Raw genomic sequence first — 19,672 nt, 5'->3', positions numbered from 1 at the left:
GAAATCAAATCATTGCCTGCAGAGTTATAACGTAAGATGCAAATGTAGCTTGACTTTTTTTTTCACTTTTGACTTCACAAGTTGTCGCTAGTGTTTCTCTCTGCCACAAGCACTACTTCAGTTTCAAAATTCCTCTGCATTCTTCCTCTACTGTCTGATATCAGACAAGTACTCAGCTTGATGATTGTGGAATCTTATTTTTCCAGGCATGAGGAGAACCGTGTCTCATCTGTGTTCTTTTGGCACTTAAGTACAAGTTGTTCATATCCTCCAGTTGCTGTCAGTGCTGGTCCAGTGCAGCAGAGGCAGCCATCTCAGGTGAACATAATCATATGTTGTTGGTAACCCCAGAGTTCAGCAACCACCGTAGGAGTATCACCACCCACATGGTAACACAGAGTTTAAAGTCTGACGGTGGTGTCTCCCAGTCTGGGTGACCAAGGGCTGTGAATGACAAGGCCCATAAATTCTGTATAGGTGTGGGAGAAAATTCTTGAAGATTTTCAGCAATTTCTGTGAAGGTTCTGCTAACATTAGAGATAAATTAGACATAAGGTTATAATGCAATAAATGTGATTATTATACAGAATAATGTACCGTGGAAACATTAGAAGATACATTTTTGTCAGATTTATGTTTATGATATAAGCATGTGGATAAGCATTTCTATAAGATCAAGTTATTGCTAATACACATTATGTATTCCTTCTAAAAATTGATAACTGATATTTAAAAGTATAATACATTTTCTTCTGATTCCAAAGCATAATGGAAATTACACTGATGGTTTCTTGGGTTGCTTGTCCATTTACTTTGTAATTCATTCTCTAGTGTATTGTTGGTGAGAAATATTGATAATCCTCTGAATTGTAGTGTTGCATGCAACAGATGTAAGTTTATTTGAAGGAGAGAATTCTTACTAGTATTTAATATAGTCCTTCTTTCTTCTTTCCTTCTCATTCATCACTGAGAGATTATACTGTCCTTCTGATAAACTCAGAAGTAACTCATTGTAGGTAGGAACTGTGTAACAGATCACTGGGTTTCAATCCCAGCCATGGGATTATCTGCCACTAAAGGCAGGTTGACAGCTCAGTCTTCCCCACTGTTTTGTTTGCAGTGTTTAATTTGAATTCATTTCCTGTGGTAGTAACTGCATTTCAGCTCTGGCTTGTTTCTAATTCCCCCAACATGGAGCATGCCGAAGCTCTCACCTTCTCTGTTCCCCATGAGGTATGCTCTTGAGCCCTTCAGTAGACTTCAGAAAATAAGTTGCATCCTGTTGCCAAGCCTATCCACCATGGCTTTTGGAGGTCCAGGGCTCTAAAGGTGAGCTGTGGTTTCCTTCACAGGCTGCCAACCCACACAGTGCCTAGGCTTTGAAATTACCAGGGTGCACCCACCCCTGGCCTCTACTCCAGAGAATAGTCTTGAAATGAAAAAATATCAGGATTTTCCAAGAGGGAGAAATCCCTAACACAGTATGTTTAGGAGTAAGTCTTAAAAACTTCAGAGTTTAAAGATAAAAGTAAGCCTTTCTTTCATAAGGCAACAGTTTTAATTTTTAATTAGCAAGTAGTATAGAATATTTCATCTTTTGCTTCCTAAGGGAAATGGTTGTTGAGACTTTCATCTTCACAGAGGCTCTTTCACAATACTTACTGATCTCTTTCCCCCTGCCATGCACTCCCCAGCTTCTCTGAAGAAGCAGAGCACATTACATCTGTAACATGAAGCCCAGCCTCAGGGTGCTATGTAATGGGATTTGTGCTTCTCTAGTTTTCAGTGCAATGCTGCTTATTCAGCTAAAGAAAGGAGCTCGGATTTCAGACAGCAATGAAATAGGAGTTGCACCTCTCTGGATTTCAAACCATAGATACTCACTTTGCTGGGGGAGGAAGGCAACGTTCTTGCTGGCCTTCCCTTCTCCATAAATTGACTCTACACTAAAGCAGGAGTGTGGCTTGAGGCACAGTGTGAGCAGAACAGGGATACTTCAAGATTCAATATCTCATGTATTTGAATCGCACAGGAGGAGCATGCATATGCATACCTCTGTTCAAAATTGGCAGTTACTTGAGTATGACTGCATGCTACATGTGTGTTATCCGGGTTGTAGGGGACGCACTAGGTCTTTTCAGACCACTATATTCCTACAAGTGGGAATCCTTCACACAAACATGACAATTTGTTTGTAAGCACTTATTCCCCAATGGAATCTATTACTTTTGATTTCTCCTTTTCAACTAGATTCTGTGAAGCCCATAGGTAATCATTGTAGGCTCAGATCACAAGTTGTGTGTATAGATATTTGTGAGGAAGATCTCACTCAGTGCTCTGTGTGCGGAAACAAGCCAGCCCGTTACTGGCATGGGATTTATACCTTGCCAGCTGGTAAGAATTAGGAAGCTTTGGAAACAAATGCACAGAAATTAGCGGGGGGGGGGTCAAAACTAAGCATGGCTTTAGATGCACTGTCTTGATAAGGATTTTGAGAATCAAAAGCAGGATGGCAAGTCAGTCATTTCCTGGCAGTAGGTATTCCTACCCTGTTACTGCCAGAAACTAAGAGCACACATGGCAGGTATTAGGTGTATGTGTGTTCTTTGGGACATTAAATCATTCATCAAATTCAGTGCAAAACAGGTTGTATCCAGTTCAACATCTGAACAACCCTTTTTCATCAGAGAAGTACAGATAACATGCTGATAGCATACCAAGTTTTCACTCTAGATCCAAGCTTACTGACAATGAGGGCTCATACCTGAAAACAGGTTTGAAGAAACTTGCTGTACAAATGTTGTTATTTCACTTCAGTAGCCTTATCGATACCTTACTTAAGTAAAATGATATACGTATGTCCATTTAACTACAAGATACACTACTCCATCTGTGGCAAAAACTGTACCAGTTTCTCCAGAAGAAAGTATAGTAGATCATGCTCAACAGACTATGTGGTGAAAGCTATAGTGCTTGAACTAAATATTATCTCCTAATTGACAGTAAAGAATGCTGTAGGTACCTAAACCATGGATGTTATCAAAAATAAGAAAATAATTTCTCGTTGTTTCTTTAAGCTAATTCATTTAAGGGATACAATTCTCTTAGTTCTCCACTTACCAAACCATATATATGCAAGAATTAGATGAGCTGACAAGAAATCTATACTGTGTATTTAGAAAATGGCAGAATTTCTAAAGCACTGGGTCAATCTGACTTAGAGACCTGCAGATAACAGCCTTTGCATAGGAACATAAGCCTTAGTTGAACAAGGGTGGAGGGGAGTGTTTATTAGGTGAATTTATAATTTTGGAACTGAGATGGGAGATGGCATTTATTGGTCTCATTTGTCAGTTTCAGGTGAAACACTTCACTTCTTAGAGAAGTTCCAGCTTGTAAATACTACTATCACAGGAATTCCTAAAAGTTTCACTTAAAAAAAAAAAAAAAAAAAAAGAAAAAGAAAAAAAAGTAGGCAAAAGTTGCTGTCCAGACTATTTAGATGGACATATCTACGCCCCATCTGAATACTACCATTTGTCACATTTAATCAGCTGTCAGCTCTTCATCATCAGTACTTTCACGAGACAAGGTTTACAAATACTTAATCAATTAATTCAAAACCTATAGAGCTGTTGAAAAATGAAAACTTCCTATCTCTGGAAAAGCTTTCTGTTCAAGAAAGCTCATCCCATAGTTATAGAGAAAATTCCTGTAAGATCATGACCAAATGGCACTAAAATTGTGTCCTTGGTAGTTGAAGGGCATATCCTGATTATACCCTGTGTGTAATGCCAGAATCCAAAGGCTTCAGTTTTCTTGAGCGACATACTAAATTTCTTTAATAACTGGCATACTTTGTGCCTGGGAGACTATTTATGAAGCAGTACTTGCCAAGGACATTATGAGAGAAAACACTAAATAACCTTTATCTGGAGAAGCTTTTATTCTTTTGCAGAAGGACCTGTCGGTATAGAAATGTTTTAGAAGGTTCACTTTCAGATAATTTCTTAATTAACAGATCTCTTGCTTGAACTAGAAGAAATTGATATGTGTGCCGATTATATTTGTAAACTCATACTTACCCTTTCTTTGAGTCACTGATACACATCCCATTCAGTGAAAGGTACTCAGTGGAATGAAGTTTCTCCTGTTAGCAGTTTTGCTTCCCATCTGATCCTTGCCTTTATCTTTGTTATGTAAGAAAAGATGTAAATGCAACAAAAGAAGATTTGGGTACATGACTTTCTTGAAGTTTGTGAATACTTTATATCAAGCTGTTGTCTTCCTGCTGACAGCCAGTTGCTGCAGGATCTCTACCATTGTGTCTGGGCCCTTCTGTAGCCTTGAGCTGATGGAAGGAGTTCAGTTTTGGAGCCTGCAGCTCCACGGGACTTCCTCTGAATCCTATGGGTGTATGTGGGTCCTATGAGTAATGAATGAGCATTGTTAATTGAAGAACACAAGAGAAGAAAATTATTGTTTTCCTTCAAGTTACTTGTTATTTGTATTCTCTTAACATTTATGAGTCCTAGTCTCCCATCAGGGAGACATGGGACTGGTAGCCACATTAGCATGTTCAATAATTTCTGCCCCAAAATTGCTTACATCTTCCAGCCTTTGCTAAGCTGGTAGTATCACTGGTATGTAGTACGTATTGAGCACCACTACCAACCCCTTAACCCTACAAATTTGCCTTCAATATTTTTTCAGTTGCATCAATCAACATACTTAGGCTCCATTCCTTCTGTAGGTTATCTGTCAATTACAGGCAGCAAACAGAATGTCCCATTTTTTTCCTTTCTTCTGTGAAAAAGAAAATCAGTCCATCTCTTCTTTGGAAAACGTAAAATCAAAGGAATTTTTTATAACAAGAAAAGAGTTATTCTCTGCTTCAGAACAATAACAACACAAGGAAGGAATTGCATAGACATAGTATGGCAGGAACTTGAGTAAGTGAAATGTAGTTAATTAATGTTTATTCATTTGGATCATAGTGTCTTAGAAAAAAGGTTGTATCTTCAAAAGTGTTTGTACAATATGTACCATAATGTGACACTGATCTTCAGCTGGGTGTTTTAGCACTGCAGAAATAACAAATAAAAAATATTATTCTGACTGACTGCCTCCAGTCAGTCAGTGAAATCTGGGAGGTGAAACCCTTGTATTTTCTTTCTGTCAGTACGAAGATACTAATAAGTGGTAAAAGAAATTATTGATTTTCATACTGTTATGTAAATGGTTTCTGAATGAAGTAACTGTAGTATAAGCAATATGATTGAACTAGCATGTTCTTAGGCACGCTTTTATATCATACTGGTTTATACCGTGTTAACATACATGGTTTGGAGCAATTTGTCATCTTGCAAGTCGCACTGTTTTAAGAAATATTGAAATAACAAATAAAGTTTACATAGAAGATTCACATATAGGTTATGCTTTAGAACCTAAAGAAAAACTCTTGCAGAAGATTTTCCATAAGGCATTATTAGCAAAAGAGCAGTACAACTTAGAAGACCCTGCAATCATAGAAAGAGTGACGGGGGGGGAATAAAAAAAAACAGAAATACAAAGAAATAATGAAAAAAAGTCAAAACATGAGTAGATGGAAGCAGTAGATTATGGGGAGAAAAGAAGAACTTAAACATATGGGATGAAGGACAAAAAAAAAAGTCAGTTCCTGTCTATAAATGTACTTTATTGTTCTTATCCTTTTCTTTCTATGTTTATCATTTTCCACAGTTTATGCTGAGATCTGTTAAGAACATTTCTTTTGTAAACAGCAGAAATTTGAAGATATGTTTTTACCCAAAGAAAAAAAGAACTTTCAGTACACAGTTAATGGTGTATAAAGTCCATGAAACCATCAGGTTGCCTTATTCCCAGGAGGACGCAAGCTTTGCTGGTTTCAGTAGCGTGCCTCTAGGAAATCGTTCCAGGACACACAATTACCCACACTCTTCCAGAGTGCACAGTGTAATGTGATGCAGTTAAACCAGAAGACAGTTTTCATCTTTTGACCCTGTGTCAAACATGTCAGTTCGGTAGCTTACCTGAGATCTGTAAGAGAACGTGGGCCATCAGATATTTTCCCATAGAAAGGAACATGCAGTAGAGATACACTAAAAAATGCAATTTTAAAACCTTACTTACTTTCAAAGTAACAGAAAAAGTGCTGAGCCAGCTTTTGTAAGGGGCACAACTCAGTGCATTCCAGTCTAAAGTTTAAATAAAAATCTTTGCCCATGCTCAGGATGTATGAGAAAGACGTTAAAAATGGCTCTTTCATTTTAAGCACTAACAAGATATTGAGCCCTGTAAAAGGTTAGATTTGATAGTATCATTGAAATGCACATCCAAATGATACTTTTGGGAATGGTTATATGTTCAGTATAGTGTCTTAAGTCTTGCACCCATTGACATAGAGGATATTTTAAAAAGTTCACGGTGAAACAGAATAATATTGAGTAATTCCTAGACAGAAATACACAAGTAACTGGGGAGGCAGGGGGAACCTACTAACTAGTAGATTGAAAAGGCATAAGGTGAAAACTCAAATGACAGTGTAAAACAGTCCCCATAGCTTAATTAAATAAAACCAATAATACGATTCGAACTTCTTTGAGTTAAAATTACTTTAATAAGGGTGTTAATTACTAGAGGATTAACACTGCTTACATGTGATAATAGATGTGGTCAGTCAATAAAGGGTGAGAATAATGTTCGTTTAAGAAGCAAAAGAATCTAGCACAGGATTACTCACCAGAAAGGGATAACATTTCAAAGTGGCAAGTAAAATCAGGGGAAGAGGTTTTCAAATTGCAGGAGGCATTAGGGACTGGTTTGTGCCATCATTACTCAGCAAAAGTTCCATGTATATTAGGATCTGTTGGAGCTAAAATATGAAGAGTAATTATTACAAATGACATATTACATAGTTTGGAATTATTCTGCCTTCCAGAAAAATAGTAACAAATAATTTTTTCAGATGAAACATTTTAAGAAAAAAAATGAGAAGTGAGGAGAAAAGGCATATTCTAAAGGAAAAAGGTCACCTACTAAGGAGAATAATTTCTTGAAGATGTGTTTCTTACAAAAGTAGTATTGGACTATTGACATCAAGCAGAAGGGGTTTTTCCTAGTACGTTTGCATGCAAACACAGCATCAGGAGAAGAAAGATCTTTTGCAAAATGCCAACAAAAAACAAATTCTGAGTTATCCAGGTTTCTTTTTACTGCAGCTTACTGGGCTGAGAAGCTTTTGCTAAACCAAGTTATCTAGACAAGAAAAACAAAAACAAGTACCAGGATTTTAATACAGGCTGTATTATTTGATAAAATGTTTTTAGAGTCATTTGATAGATATAAAAGTGGAAGTAATTGTCTTGTAGTAGCTGAAGAAGAAAGTGAAGGTTGTCTGGGAAAGAATATGAAACTTTTGTCTACTGATTTTGGCTTTGCTTTTAACTTGTCTATATTTACATTCCTGAGCTACTCATTGTGGAATTCCTTGTCCAGTGGTTCCCAGATCTAGTATAGCTTTCCCTAAGGGATGTAACTTCATCTGCTATGAAGGGTGGTTATGCAGCCATACCCTGAATGCACTCCTTTGGAAGAAATAACTATCTGTTTACAGTAAACTCATTGTGAGAACATCTGTATGTGCCTGTGCCTTATGGATTGCACTGGATTTTTGTTTCTGCAAATAAAATGATGCTGGTTTATGGCCTATTATGTCTTAGATTTCAGTGGCTTTCCACATATTCTAACTCAGCACCCAAGATCAGCTGAGATACTTTATTGAACAGTTGTTATATTTGTATTCCCTTCCTGCAAAAGCTTTTCTGAAAGGTGCCTTGTATATAAAATGCTGAGGGTCTTGATGGCCACCTAAGAATCTGGAGCACTTTTTACTTAGATCTACAGCTTTTTGAGAACTGCACAAATCTTAAACCAAACCAAAAAGTGATAGATGAAAAAATAATTAGACTTGTGTTGAAACGAACTATTTTCCCCTCCTCTTGCAGAACCTCAGTGGAGACAATGTGTTTCATAGTGCACACTAGAGATCATGGACCTTTGTGAAGGTCAAATGCTGAAGATTCATAAACCTTACAGACATGATGTATATCCTCCTATTAGGTTGGAAGCCTCAATCTCTGTAACAGTGTAGTTTCAGTATTTTTCTTAGATATAATTTCCTTTCATGTTTTGGTCCAAGTCAGAATATGACACACAACTGGAAAGTTAGGAGCAGGAAATACCCTGTTCTGCTACTGAATCACTCATTCCCAGTGGCCAGGTTGGTGGCTTCCTGGGTCAGTTCTGGGAGCTGCAGCTTCACACAAAGAGCTGGTCTTTGTGTCCTCTGTGAGCACGAGGCTGTGGAGCTGTGCCATGCTTACTTGTCTTCCTGTAGGCATCCATTTACATTATCGCACCAGGGACATGTATCTAAAAGTCCTTTCCTCAATCTTAGGAGTAACTGGGCTGAAATTTAAACTTGGGAGTTGTAATTATACAGTTTTAATCACCAATGAACTTATTTTAAGGTACTGTGCCACATCACTTGCTATTTATGGCATTATTTCATAGATGAGCAAATAGTTTAAAGACCTCTTGTTAGAAGTCTCGTGCAATTGAAAAAATGGCATATAGACAATCTAAGTTTAAATGAACTCAAATGTAAAAATAGCCTGTTCAGTTAATCATGGTTTTGGTAAATGTCAGTGTTTAAGTACTACTGTCAAACCTGTGTTAAAAAAAAAAACAGAAGCCAAACAAAAATGATATCTTAAATTTAACTGTGCTATAATAAATACTTCATAATTTTAACAGCTGAAATTGTATTTTCAAAGTCTTGTTCAGGTCAGAGGCAGATGTCCTGTTCCAGTGGGCTGCACTTGTCACCCTTGCGTGCTGTTTGAGCGTGTATGCCTCTGTGTTAGAAGCTCTAAAACAAAAAAATGGGTGAATGACCTGACCATTGCATAATACACAATTTTTAATCCACACACATTTTACCATTGACATAGTTTTACGCTTTGTCTAAAGGGACTTCATGTACGGGCTAACGGGCTTGACAGGAGCAATTTGGCCTGAGCCCGTGCCCTCTGGAGCCTGACTGTCTGCCAGGCTCCTGCTTTTCAAACTCTTCCCTGTTTCTAGACTCAAAAGACGGTTGTTTTGCTACTAGTCCAGCTTATTCTTTAATGATGAACAACAACACACTTCATAATAAACATTTGCACTGTAATTAAACAAATCTTCTTTGAAGAGGTATTACTTGTTGCTGTATTGTGTATTGCATGGAGCCTAGCTATTTATATTTGCCTTAGTGACTATTTTTCATTGACTTTCTTTAGATGTTACATCTTGGGCTGCTTGAAGTTTTAATGGGATTTGTAAGAATTATATGTTGTGAGTGGTTTTTCTGGTCATGGTAACAGCAACAAGCTTGTCCATGTGACTTCAACAGCAAGCACTCTATTTTGCAGGGCAGGCCTAAGTTCATTTGAAGTTCCAAAGAATAAAAAATGTATTTGGGCTTGCTTATGAATATTACAAGACCAGGCATCTCTCAGAGTATACCTCAGGGTCCAAATTTTAGGAGAGAATTCTGCACTTGGGAATAATTTATGTTATAAAGGATTTATTTGAATACAAATAGCTTCTGTTTTTTCTTATCATAACAATTTACAGTGGTTCAGCTGACATAACCTATGAATTTATACATTGTACACTTATAAATGTGTTAAATGTTATATCCCAGCATTCAAGATAGTGACAGATACGATTTTAACTTATAAATTTGAATTAGAAGTATTTAAATATAAAACTGTTTCACTCACAACATTTAAATATCCCAAATTTAGGCACAATTTCTAAATGCATAGTGCTTTACAAAAAAAAAAAAAAAGGCACGTTTTAATGCAGTGGCTTAAAAACGGAAAGACACTGCCTTTCTAACACAAACTATCCTTCCTTTGAAAATCCAGGGCTCAGTTTTCAAAGCACTGCCAAGGAATTTAGCCTGCGACCCCCATTGACACTAATGGGAATTGCATAGCTAAGTCCCCATAACATCACTTTGAAAATGCATTTGTTATACCAATCCAGAAAAAGGTAGCATAAACTATAGGGAGACACTCACAGATCAAGAGATCAATTTACACTTTGAAATACAAGACCAATGTGTGTTATTCCAGTTATGGGATCAGTAGGGGGGATTTTAAAATTCCCCCTATTCACAAAATAAGTCACCAGGAGTAAATAAAACAAAATATTTTGGCAAGTGGCAGGCAGACTTGCTAACCAGGTTAACAAGATATTTGTCAGCAGTAACGAACACCTACTGATTAAGTGATAATTGCATTTGGTTGGTATGGTGTTGTTATTCTACAGTTAGCAAACTCTGTCTTTTTTCCTTGTAAACTGGATTTAGATAGCTATATTTTAAATACTTCTATTGTTCCTTTGTGACAAGAAAATATTTAGAGTGAACAAGACTTTTTGTCCAGTTCTGATTCTGGTCATTCATGTTTTAGTTCCAATCTAGAAAGTGCTTTCATGCTGCACGTTCTTTAATAAACAGGGAGATAACATTAGGTGAACTAATGATGGTGTTATCTTCATGTTCATGTAGGAGATTTTTGTTAATTCGTCGGAAGTAAGTGTATACCTGTATAACCTATATTATTGTGCATTTGTGCATTAAATGTAAGCAAAGACTTAAAAAAAAAAAAAAAAAGCATTGCAGTTGTGTAGCTGCATTACAGGAGTTTCCAGTGAGTCCCAGTCATGAACCATGGTCCCATTATGCTGGGCAGAATATAAGTAAGTGCTTTGACAAAAGGAAGACAAATTTGCCTCACAGTTCACAAATTGATGAGCTTATAGCTCCATGCTATGTCAGAAATTACGAAACAATAATGATTCTGGTTGACAGGCTTCCTCTTCGGTCATCAAACCTCTTTGTTCTTCTGAATACAAGGTGTGTATAGGTACAGTGTGAGCTCCTTGGGGTGAAAAATGTTGAGGGGTGGGATATTTGTGAGTGGCTTTTGTTAGTTTACTGTGTTTAAAGTATAATAGTCTCTTTAATCTTTGGAGCTTTTCAACTCCAAACCCCAATAAAATTAGTAATAATTGAAATATGAATACATTTGCTATTCCTTTATCCTAATGACTTAAATGATACATAGCTAACAAGAATCATCAGACTTTTTTTCTAGGTCAAAAGCTATGCATTGTCAAGGAAAAATTTGTAATGTTACTTCTGTACTCTTTCCTAAGAAAAGCTTTGGTGTAGCTTGCAGTTGTATATGCTTGGCACTGTTCATTTCCCAGAAGAGTTCACCAGTATTCTAGGCTTTGGGATTTTTTTAATTAAAGAGGTCAAAATCCATTATATCAAAATTTCAAAGAATTTACCAATTAGCTGTAGTCTGCGATGCCCAGCAGGTGGCTTTTATGCTATTAAAGGGAGATTGTTTCCATCTCTGATCAAAGCAAAAACAAAACAAAAGAAAATATAGAATATTTTTCTGTACACAGTGCAAACCACATGCTGTGTAAATTATAGGTGAAAACTGTACACGAGAGACTGTTCAGTCATACCACTTAAAAAAAAAAAATCTATATATTATCACACTGTTCCTCATGAGGATGGTGATGTCTAAATCTATTTAGATTACTGATTAGCTAAGAAGATTAGACAGTTTACTATCAGCTAAAATGAAGATTTTCACATCTTCCTATTTAAAAGTAAAAGTAAAAACGCACAGTTAAATATATTAATTAATTTGCTAGAGTGAAATTAGAAAAAGCTGATTGTGCTGGAATGTGCAAGATGCAAAAAAGTTTCAATTTGCACTTTTCAATGAATCTAAACTTTCCTGATTTTTGCCTACTTAAAAGAATGTTTGTGACCTCTTGACCCTTTTGTTATCCCTTACTCGGAAAGGCCTTTATTCTGTAAGGCTTAGGTATAAAAAAATAAAAAGAGCGTTAATGGCATAACAGTCCTTTCTGATCACCCTGTGTAAGATGTTTATGCAAAGTGTCAATAGAAGCAATTGGCCTAACAGTGTGACAACCTGCTTTGCTTGGAAATGGGCTAATCTCCTGTTTGGGTTATCCAGAGGTCAGGTAAGGATTTCTTTTTTTGCACTCCCTGTAGTGCGCGGGTACATAACCTGCAAACACTACAGGGCAGAAATCAGAAGCAACTGAGCCCAAGAATGCCACAAAGCTTTTTTTTTTTTTTTTTTTCTTTCCCTCATTTTTTTTCCTCTGCCTTTTAGTTTTTCGTTTCCTGGTCTCATCCCAGAGAGCCTCTTCGAGTGTATAACACACAACAATGCAGGGACTCCACCAATATCATTATCTGCTGCTTTACTTTGTTGTTTTTTTCTTTTCAAACAGGCATCATCCCACTCTTTTTTGAAGTTCACGTGGAAACCTACTTTAAATCTCAGTTTTTGAGGGCTGCCCCTGTTGCCCTGTCACAGCAGGCTGGAACTCAATAAGCGCTCAGGCAAGCATAGCGGGCCAGGCAGTGGGCCTTGGCGGGCTGCATGCTGTGAACTCCTGCCTCACTGAATCAGCTTCTGTGTGTTTTCATAACTGCCTTTTTTTTTTCCCTGTTAATTATGCCCCAAGGCTGTGGAAAGGCAGCATTTATCTGTTTCAACAGACTAAGCAGCAAGTGTTCTGACATGTTTATCAGGCAAATTGTACCTGACAAAAGGTAATTACACATGCAATCAAGTACAGAAGTAACTGGGTGATTAGGGGTTAATAAACTGTTTAGCATATGAAATATTCAGCTTGTGAGCAAGGAGAGTGGACCAGAAGGACAGAACTGATAGTGATATGTTAAAAGAATTCCTTTTCTTTTGATGAAATATCTGTCTTTAAGGAACTGTAAGCAGGATATTAAGTGTGCAGTTCCTTTTTTTATCTCCAGCTCCTGAATCACTGGTGCCTGTTGTACAACCAAAGCTATTTGCTGACACTCTCAATACTTCAGAAGAGATAATGGCACCATTCCTACTTGTATTAAGCTACCTGATAACTTACAATTAGTATTTTTATAGTATAATCAACACAATTGGTGTTGTCTAATGGACACTGCCCCTATTTCCTTCTGCAAAGCCCTGGTCTCCTCCTTCTGTCTCTCTTGCTGTGTTAGCTCTGTGCATAGCTAGTTCCCAAAGTTGTGTTTCTCTTCCAAGATTATTCCTGACAGTTGCCCAAAAGTAAAAAGAAAAGGGCATCTGTATGATATTTGAGGATGTGACAAGAGGCTCAAACAGCATTGAAAGGGCCGGATGGTCGATTCCAGCAGTTCCCAGTGCACAAAATTCTCACATAATTACAAGATGGCCTAAATACAGAACTACGGCTGAACTGCTCAGGACTTTAGGTAATACAAGACAAAGCTTTACTGAGTAATAATTACCAGTAATTTCTATCCAAACATGGTCATATCACCTAGATACTGGGAAAAAGCAAGTGTGCTGACGTTGAAGAATAGATTCAAGTGCTCTATCTGAAACCAGAATTCTGCCCCTAAAATCTTAAGAACCTTGCCCCAGCATCAATAGTGTAATGTTTTGTGTTAACCAAACCCATTAGCAATCAGGGTCTTAAAGTAGGACCACTTTTAACCAAAGAATAGTTTAGTATCTTTTACAATAAAATTGTTGTGTTTAAAATAAAAGTCTTCTGATTAAAAAGTAGCAGTTATCTGCATAATGTAAAGAGATGGCTATAGCCTTTTATATAAATATATATAAACACCTTTTTTTTTTCAAAACGGTGTTTATTTTAAGCAGAAAGAGCTAATGTTAGACATAAAAGGCATTTATAAAGTACATAGACATGAACAAAAAGTTAGAAAATCAAAGTATTGTAAGGCATTATTCAAAATGCAAGTGCAGAACAGCAGCCGGAGTCTTAAATCATCTATGATGTTAGAAGTATATATGTGACTAATAATGTCATGATTTGAGAAGGCAACACTTTCATATGCAGTAAAAGGAACATGCTACTCTCTGATCGTCAGCCCTAATGATTCCAAGATGATAGAAAAAGGTTCCCCTTCTATCACACCTTTAGAAGAAGCAAATCTTCTAAATAAGGCAGAAGTTGTATCTTGTAAATATAAGTAAGTGGACAGTCTACTGGACACTCTATCTGGTATACTAGTAAGGATAAAGCTTGTTCCTTTTTTTTTTTTTGGTAATGACTTGGATACACACACAGGTACACACACTTCTCTGCAAATCATCATCAGAAGGGCTTCTCTTGCTTCTAGGAAAGCATATTCTGCTTCATTATAAAATTCTCAGGTATAATATTGCCTGTCTTAGCTTATTCTTATTTTTCATGGTTGTTATGGGATAAAGAGAGTACAACGGTGCCATTGTTCTTGCATGCTAGAGTAAGTGTATATAGTTTATTAGGTGATTCACAGTGTGTCAGCTGCAAGCTGGTTCTGACAGAGCACCCTTGCTGGCTCCTTAGGTGGGGTTAAGTGGTTGACTAATTGCTAATAGTCTGCACTGCCTCCAGTCTCTGAGAATAGCGATGCCTTTCTGTCGGGTTTGAAGTATTTCCCTTATATGTTAACTATGGAAATATGCATGTGCAAAATTGAAGTTTTTCCTATTGTAATTTCAAGGCAAACAATGCACATTCTAACCTTGAAGAAGACACAGCCAGCAGTGTAGTCGGTGTGATGTGCTACGCTGTGTGGAGTTTGATTTTTGAGGCAGGAAGATATTTATTGCCAGGACATAGTCTATGCACATATTTCTCTTACTACAGTGCATGTCATTGTGGACCATTCTTTGTGAGACAATACATCCTATTTTCTGTTACTGTCTTGGTAATATCAACAGTTTTATTGGATAAAATAATAGTAGGGAAATGTTGCTTTAATATGGCCTTGTTTAGGTTGTTTCTAGTTGCCACAATAAGAAACATTATACCAGAACCAGCAAATTCTCCTATACTTCATGCTTCACAACTGAAAAGCCGTGGGGTGAGCTCACCTGAACTTAAATCCCCTATTTTTTTTTTTTATTTTTTTTTTTAACAGTAGCTGATAATCTTTTTGGCAAAATTAACGCTTTTACGATTAGACTTGCTCTTGGTACAACTTTTCTTTTTCCACATTAGTGGTAATCACAGTATTTAAAACTGCAGAGATTTACAGCCACCTTTTATTTCAGTGGAACTTAACATATTCCTCATATTAGATCTCTGTACTATGAGTCATGTCATCATGTCAAGCCAAATCCACAAACTATTTCCATTATATCTTCATCTTGAGTACCGTGTAACATTACCAAAGGCTGTTCCCTCTCCTTGTGGTTTTGCACACACCTAGTCCCTGTCACATTATAAAATCATTTTAAAACATGTCTACTGTGAATGAGAATACAGCAAAAATATAGGGGAAAAGTCAGGGGTTTTTTTCCTCCTCTATTGAAGAGTTGGACAGATTTTTGTGATTAATTTCACGTAGCGATCTTTTAGCATGAATTAAAAAAACAGACCTTTTGCATCTTCCAAGTTGTTTTTTTCAATAATCTTTATTTTATGCAAAAATGCATAAATTTCAATATATCTTTATCCTCTACTAAAATAAAAATCATCTACCAAAGGATTAGGTGGGCTGATGTTTCATTAACAGCTTTGTCTTTCCAAGAGTATGTTCAAATCACATGAAGTAGCCCAAATATTTTTCTGTATCTTTGAATGGATAGGCTGTCTTCTAGATCATAGACCTGTGGCCCAGACAGTCCCACTTTAATAGAGGTCTTTCTATACAAGGAAGAGGAATTAAAGTGCTTCATTTAAATAAGGCACACATTTTTGTAGCAAAAGGCAGTGTAAGTCAGTGTGCCAGTTTTTGCTGGAATAATTTTCTTCGTAGTAGCTAGTATAGGGCTGTGTTTTGTATTTGTGCTGGAAATGGTGTTGATTAATTCAGGGATGTTTTAGTAACTGCTGAGCAGAGCTTACACAGAGTCAAGGCCTTTTCTGCCTCTCACACCCCACCCCACCGGCGATCAGATGGGGGTGCGCAGGCAGTTGGGAGGGGACACAGCTGGAACAGCTGACCTCAACTGGCCAAAGGGATATCCCATACCATGTGATGTCATGCTCAGCAGATAAAGCTGGGGGAGGAAGGAAGTGGGGGGACATTAGGAGTGATGGAGCATTCACCTTCCCTAGTAACTGTTAGGTGTGACGGAGCCCTGCCTTCCTGGAGATGGCTGAACCCCTGCTTGCTCATGAGAAGTGGTGAATGAATTCCTCATTTTGCTTTGCTTACACATGAGGCTTTTGCTTTACCTATTAAATGGTCTTTATCTCAACCTACAAGTTTTCTCACTTTTACTCTTCCAATTCTCTTTCCCTATCCTACTGGTGTGGGGAGGAGACCTAGCAGATGTGTGGGCCTTCACTGCTGCCTGGGGCTAAACCATGACAATCAGAAAGGAACAGAGTAGCAGAAGTTGAAGCGGACTGTAGGGGCCGATTCCTCTGAAGTGTGGCAGCAGAAGTGAAGGTGAATTTGGGGTTGTGCTTGAGGGAAGCTTTGTATGGGTGACTTGAAGTTTTCCCATACATGTGTGGTGGTCCTGGGAACAGCAGCTTATTTCTGCTAGACTGTCCTTGCTGCCGTTGGCTGCTCGCCAGCCTGCTCCCCTTGCAGAGTGCCTGCATTGACTGTACATCCACCAAGTGCCAAGTCAGATGCAGGTGATATGAATGGCCAGGACACAGATCCAAAGAGCTGCACACCAGGCAGCTCTTGCCCACCCACAGCGTACAGTATGTGCTGTCAGATCCCATTACGTACAGCAATATGCCACAGCCCAGAACTGCAGCTGTGAGGGAGACAAAATGCTCAATGTATAATTGTGAACAGCAACAGTCTGGTCTCCAGCAGTGTCTGCAGCTCCCTGTCGCATTTATTCCAGCAGCAGGGCACATTTGTCACACTGCAACCCCTGAACACATGTTCAGGAGGGAAGGGAACTATGAGTGGCATGTGTCATTTGATTGCATGTCCCTGGTCCTTGTGTAACCTGCCACATGTCAATGACACCTGCTTTAACTTAGGAGATTTATTAGCATGAGGCTGGTTGTGTGCAGCTCTTTGACCGAGTGTGGAACAGGGAGGAAGCTCTGGGTACATCCCCCTTGCTAATAGTGTTTCACAGAGTGTTGTTCACTCTTCAGAGCCAGGACTGTCTTGGAGTGCACAGAATACATGTCATGTTCTCTTAGGACATTGTTTTACCTTGTGCTGAAAAGCAACAGAGTCCATGGTCTGTTTAGAGCCCTACGTGCCTACCTGTGTCCGGTCAGGTGACAAATGTGGTGTAATCTTCCACCCCATCTGCCACTATCACTGAGATGTCCCAGAGCCGTGACACAATCAGACGGTTGATTCAAGCACTGGAAGTATGGTATGAAAACTGTTCATGTGATATTGCCAGGAAAGTTCCTTTGAACTTGCCAGCACTGTAGTTGTATCAGTTGTTGATGCCTTTGGGCTGCACGGTGCTAACAGCATATAGAGCGTCAGGGTTGTTTAAGATTTACCCAGAATCCTCAGTTTCCATGTTACAATAGGGATAAGAAATGAAATCTTTCACCTTTGATTTACTGAACAAAACTGCTGCAGGAGCATTGGCATGGTCTTTTCTTAAGAACCATCTCCCATGTGGAGCCCATGACAAGTGGCATTGTAATTAGCAATAATTTATTAATACATTCTGTTTGTTTTTCTGTAAGAGAGGGAACATGAAGCCTCCAGATTATGTAGTTTGGGTTCCCAGTGGTTTCCAGTTTTATCCTCCCAGCTTGTGTTGTGCATCTGCCTGTCCTCTCTTCCCACTCCTTTGATCATGCTTTTGAATATATCATACAGCCCCTATGAGGACTGGGCACTACCAACCGTTGTAACACAGGTAGTAAGAAGGGATGAGTAACATGCAGCAGCAACTGAGGCTGTGGGTTTCACACATGCCACTAATTCCTGAGTTATCAGAGCCTTCCCAAGTCTATTTGCTTAGTGACTTCAGCTCAGTAGAATTGCTGGTGGCCATCCTGAGAAGGCACTTTGTGAGAAAGAACCATTTGCATTTGACCTTGGCAGCTATCATGGATACTTAGTCAGCAGAGAATGAAATAGCCTCCTTGCTTTTTATACACCTTTCACCCATATGAGATAGTTAAAATGTAGGTGTCATTGAGGTTTGTAACAGTCCCTGGAGGACATTGGAACAACAGAGCAGTAGCTGTGTCAGAAGTCTGTTACAAAGCCAGGAAATGTTACTACATATTCATAGAAGCCTATACTACAAATATGGAAGGAGTAATTAATTAGACAATAATTTATTTAAATTAGGTACTTTATTTTAAAATAACAAGAAAGGGGTTAGGAAGTGAAAAAGTTGAAGATGCTATGAGGACCAGGTGTTTGGTTTTATTCTGTAATTGTTGGTGTTATAATTTGGGGGATGAGCGTTGGTGGAGACCTGCGATATTTTATCAGGCTGAGAAGTTTCAGTAAGGCAAGGCTTGAGGAGGTGCAGTCCTTCTGTTCTGTAGTCAGAAGTCAGAGGGGCAGGCGCCTGCTGCAGCTCTGCCAGGGGGAGCAGGGGCTGCTGGCAAAAGCTTGAAGTGAACAGGGTTCTTTAAATAGGAAAATGATATGACTTGCAGTAGTCTGTTATGTTTCTTAAAGTGATTTTGTTACAGAAAATCCTGTTCCACCCCACCTTCCCAGCATTGCTGATGTAAGCAAGGCCTCCAGGCAAGCAGGGGCTCTGGGTGACACTGAGGACCCAGCTCAGCAGAGCAGCCCTGGGCACTGCGAGCCAGGGCAAAGTGTTGCTAATGGTTCCCCATGCTTATTCAAACAGTAGGTTTGGCTAACTCAGGGCAGCCTGAGAACAAGCCGGTGTTAGCCCTCAGCGGCAGGACAAGGCCCGACATCAGAGGCGGGGGAAGCTGGGGGTGCCCCGCCATTGACGTCAATGGGAGCGGGGCAGCCGGCCGCAGGTAGCCGTGGGAAAGGCTCCACGGAGCGGGGCCGCCTGTGCCCTGGCCCCGGGCAGCCTGGGCAGGGTGCCCGGCGGCGCCTGGCCTGCGCCCGCGATGGCGGAGGGGGAGTTAGGCTTTGAGGGCTGCGAGGGTGCTGGCTGCTGGAGGTCAGGCATCGCGACCGCTCGTAAAAGCGGGCTGTTTTGCTAACAGCAGCTCCAGGGTCGTGAGTCAAAGGCCTGATTCGAAACTGCGGCCAGACTCAGGACTGCGCTTGGAGGCTTTGTGTTCCCCCGGTTAAGTGTTTGGGGTTTGTTTGGGCCAAAGTATGCCCAGGGCTCGGGACTGAGTCACGGGGATCAGTCACCATGGAGAGTGCAGCAGGGGTTGTTTAATTCACTTAATTGAGACTACCTGAAACTCTGGTTTAAATTACTGTGAGCAGCAGCAGACACGAGTATCCATCCCCTTCTCTCTCCTCGCGGTAAAGCAAGCTCCCGAGCACACCAAAGCGTGAAGCCGTTGGCATCCCCTCCTGGGGCCGAGCCTGCCCCGCCGCCTCCCAGCGCACGGAGCGGGGCCTGGAGGCGCTGAG

This window comes from Athene cunicularia (assembly GCF_003259725.1).
Source record: "Athene cunicularia isolate RWA chromosome 6 unlocalized genomic scaffold, athCun1 chr6_part1, whole genome shotgun sequence".
Classification (NCBI taxonomy): Eukaryota; Metazoa; Chordata; class Aves; order Strigiformes; family Strigidae; genus Athene; species Athene cunicularia.
The sequence above is the reverse complement of the archived record's forward strand: the minus strand, read 5'-3'. Positions refer to the sequence as shown.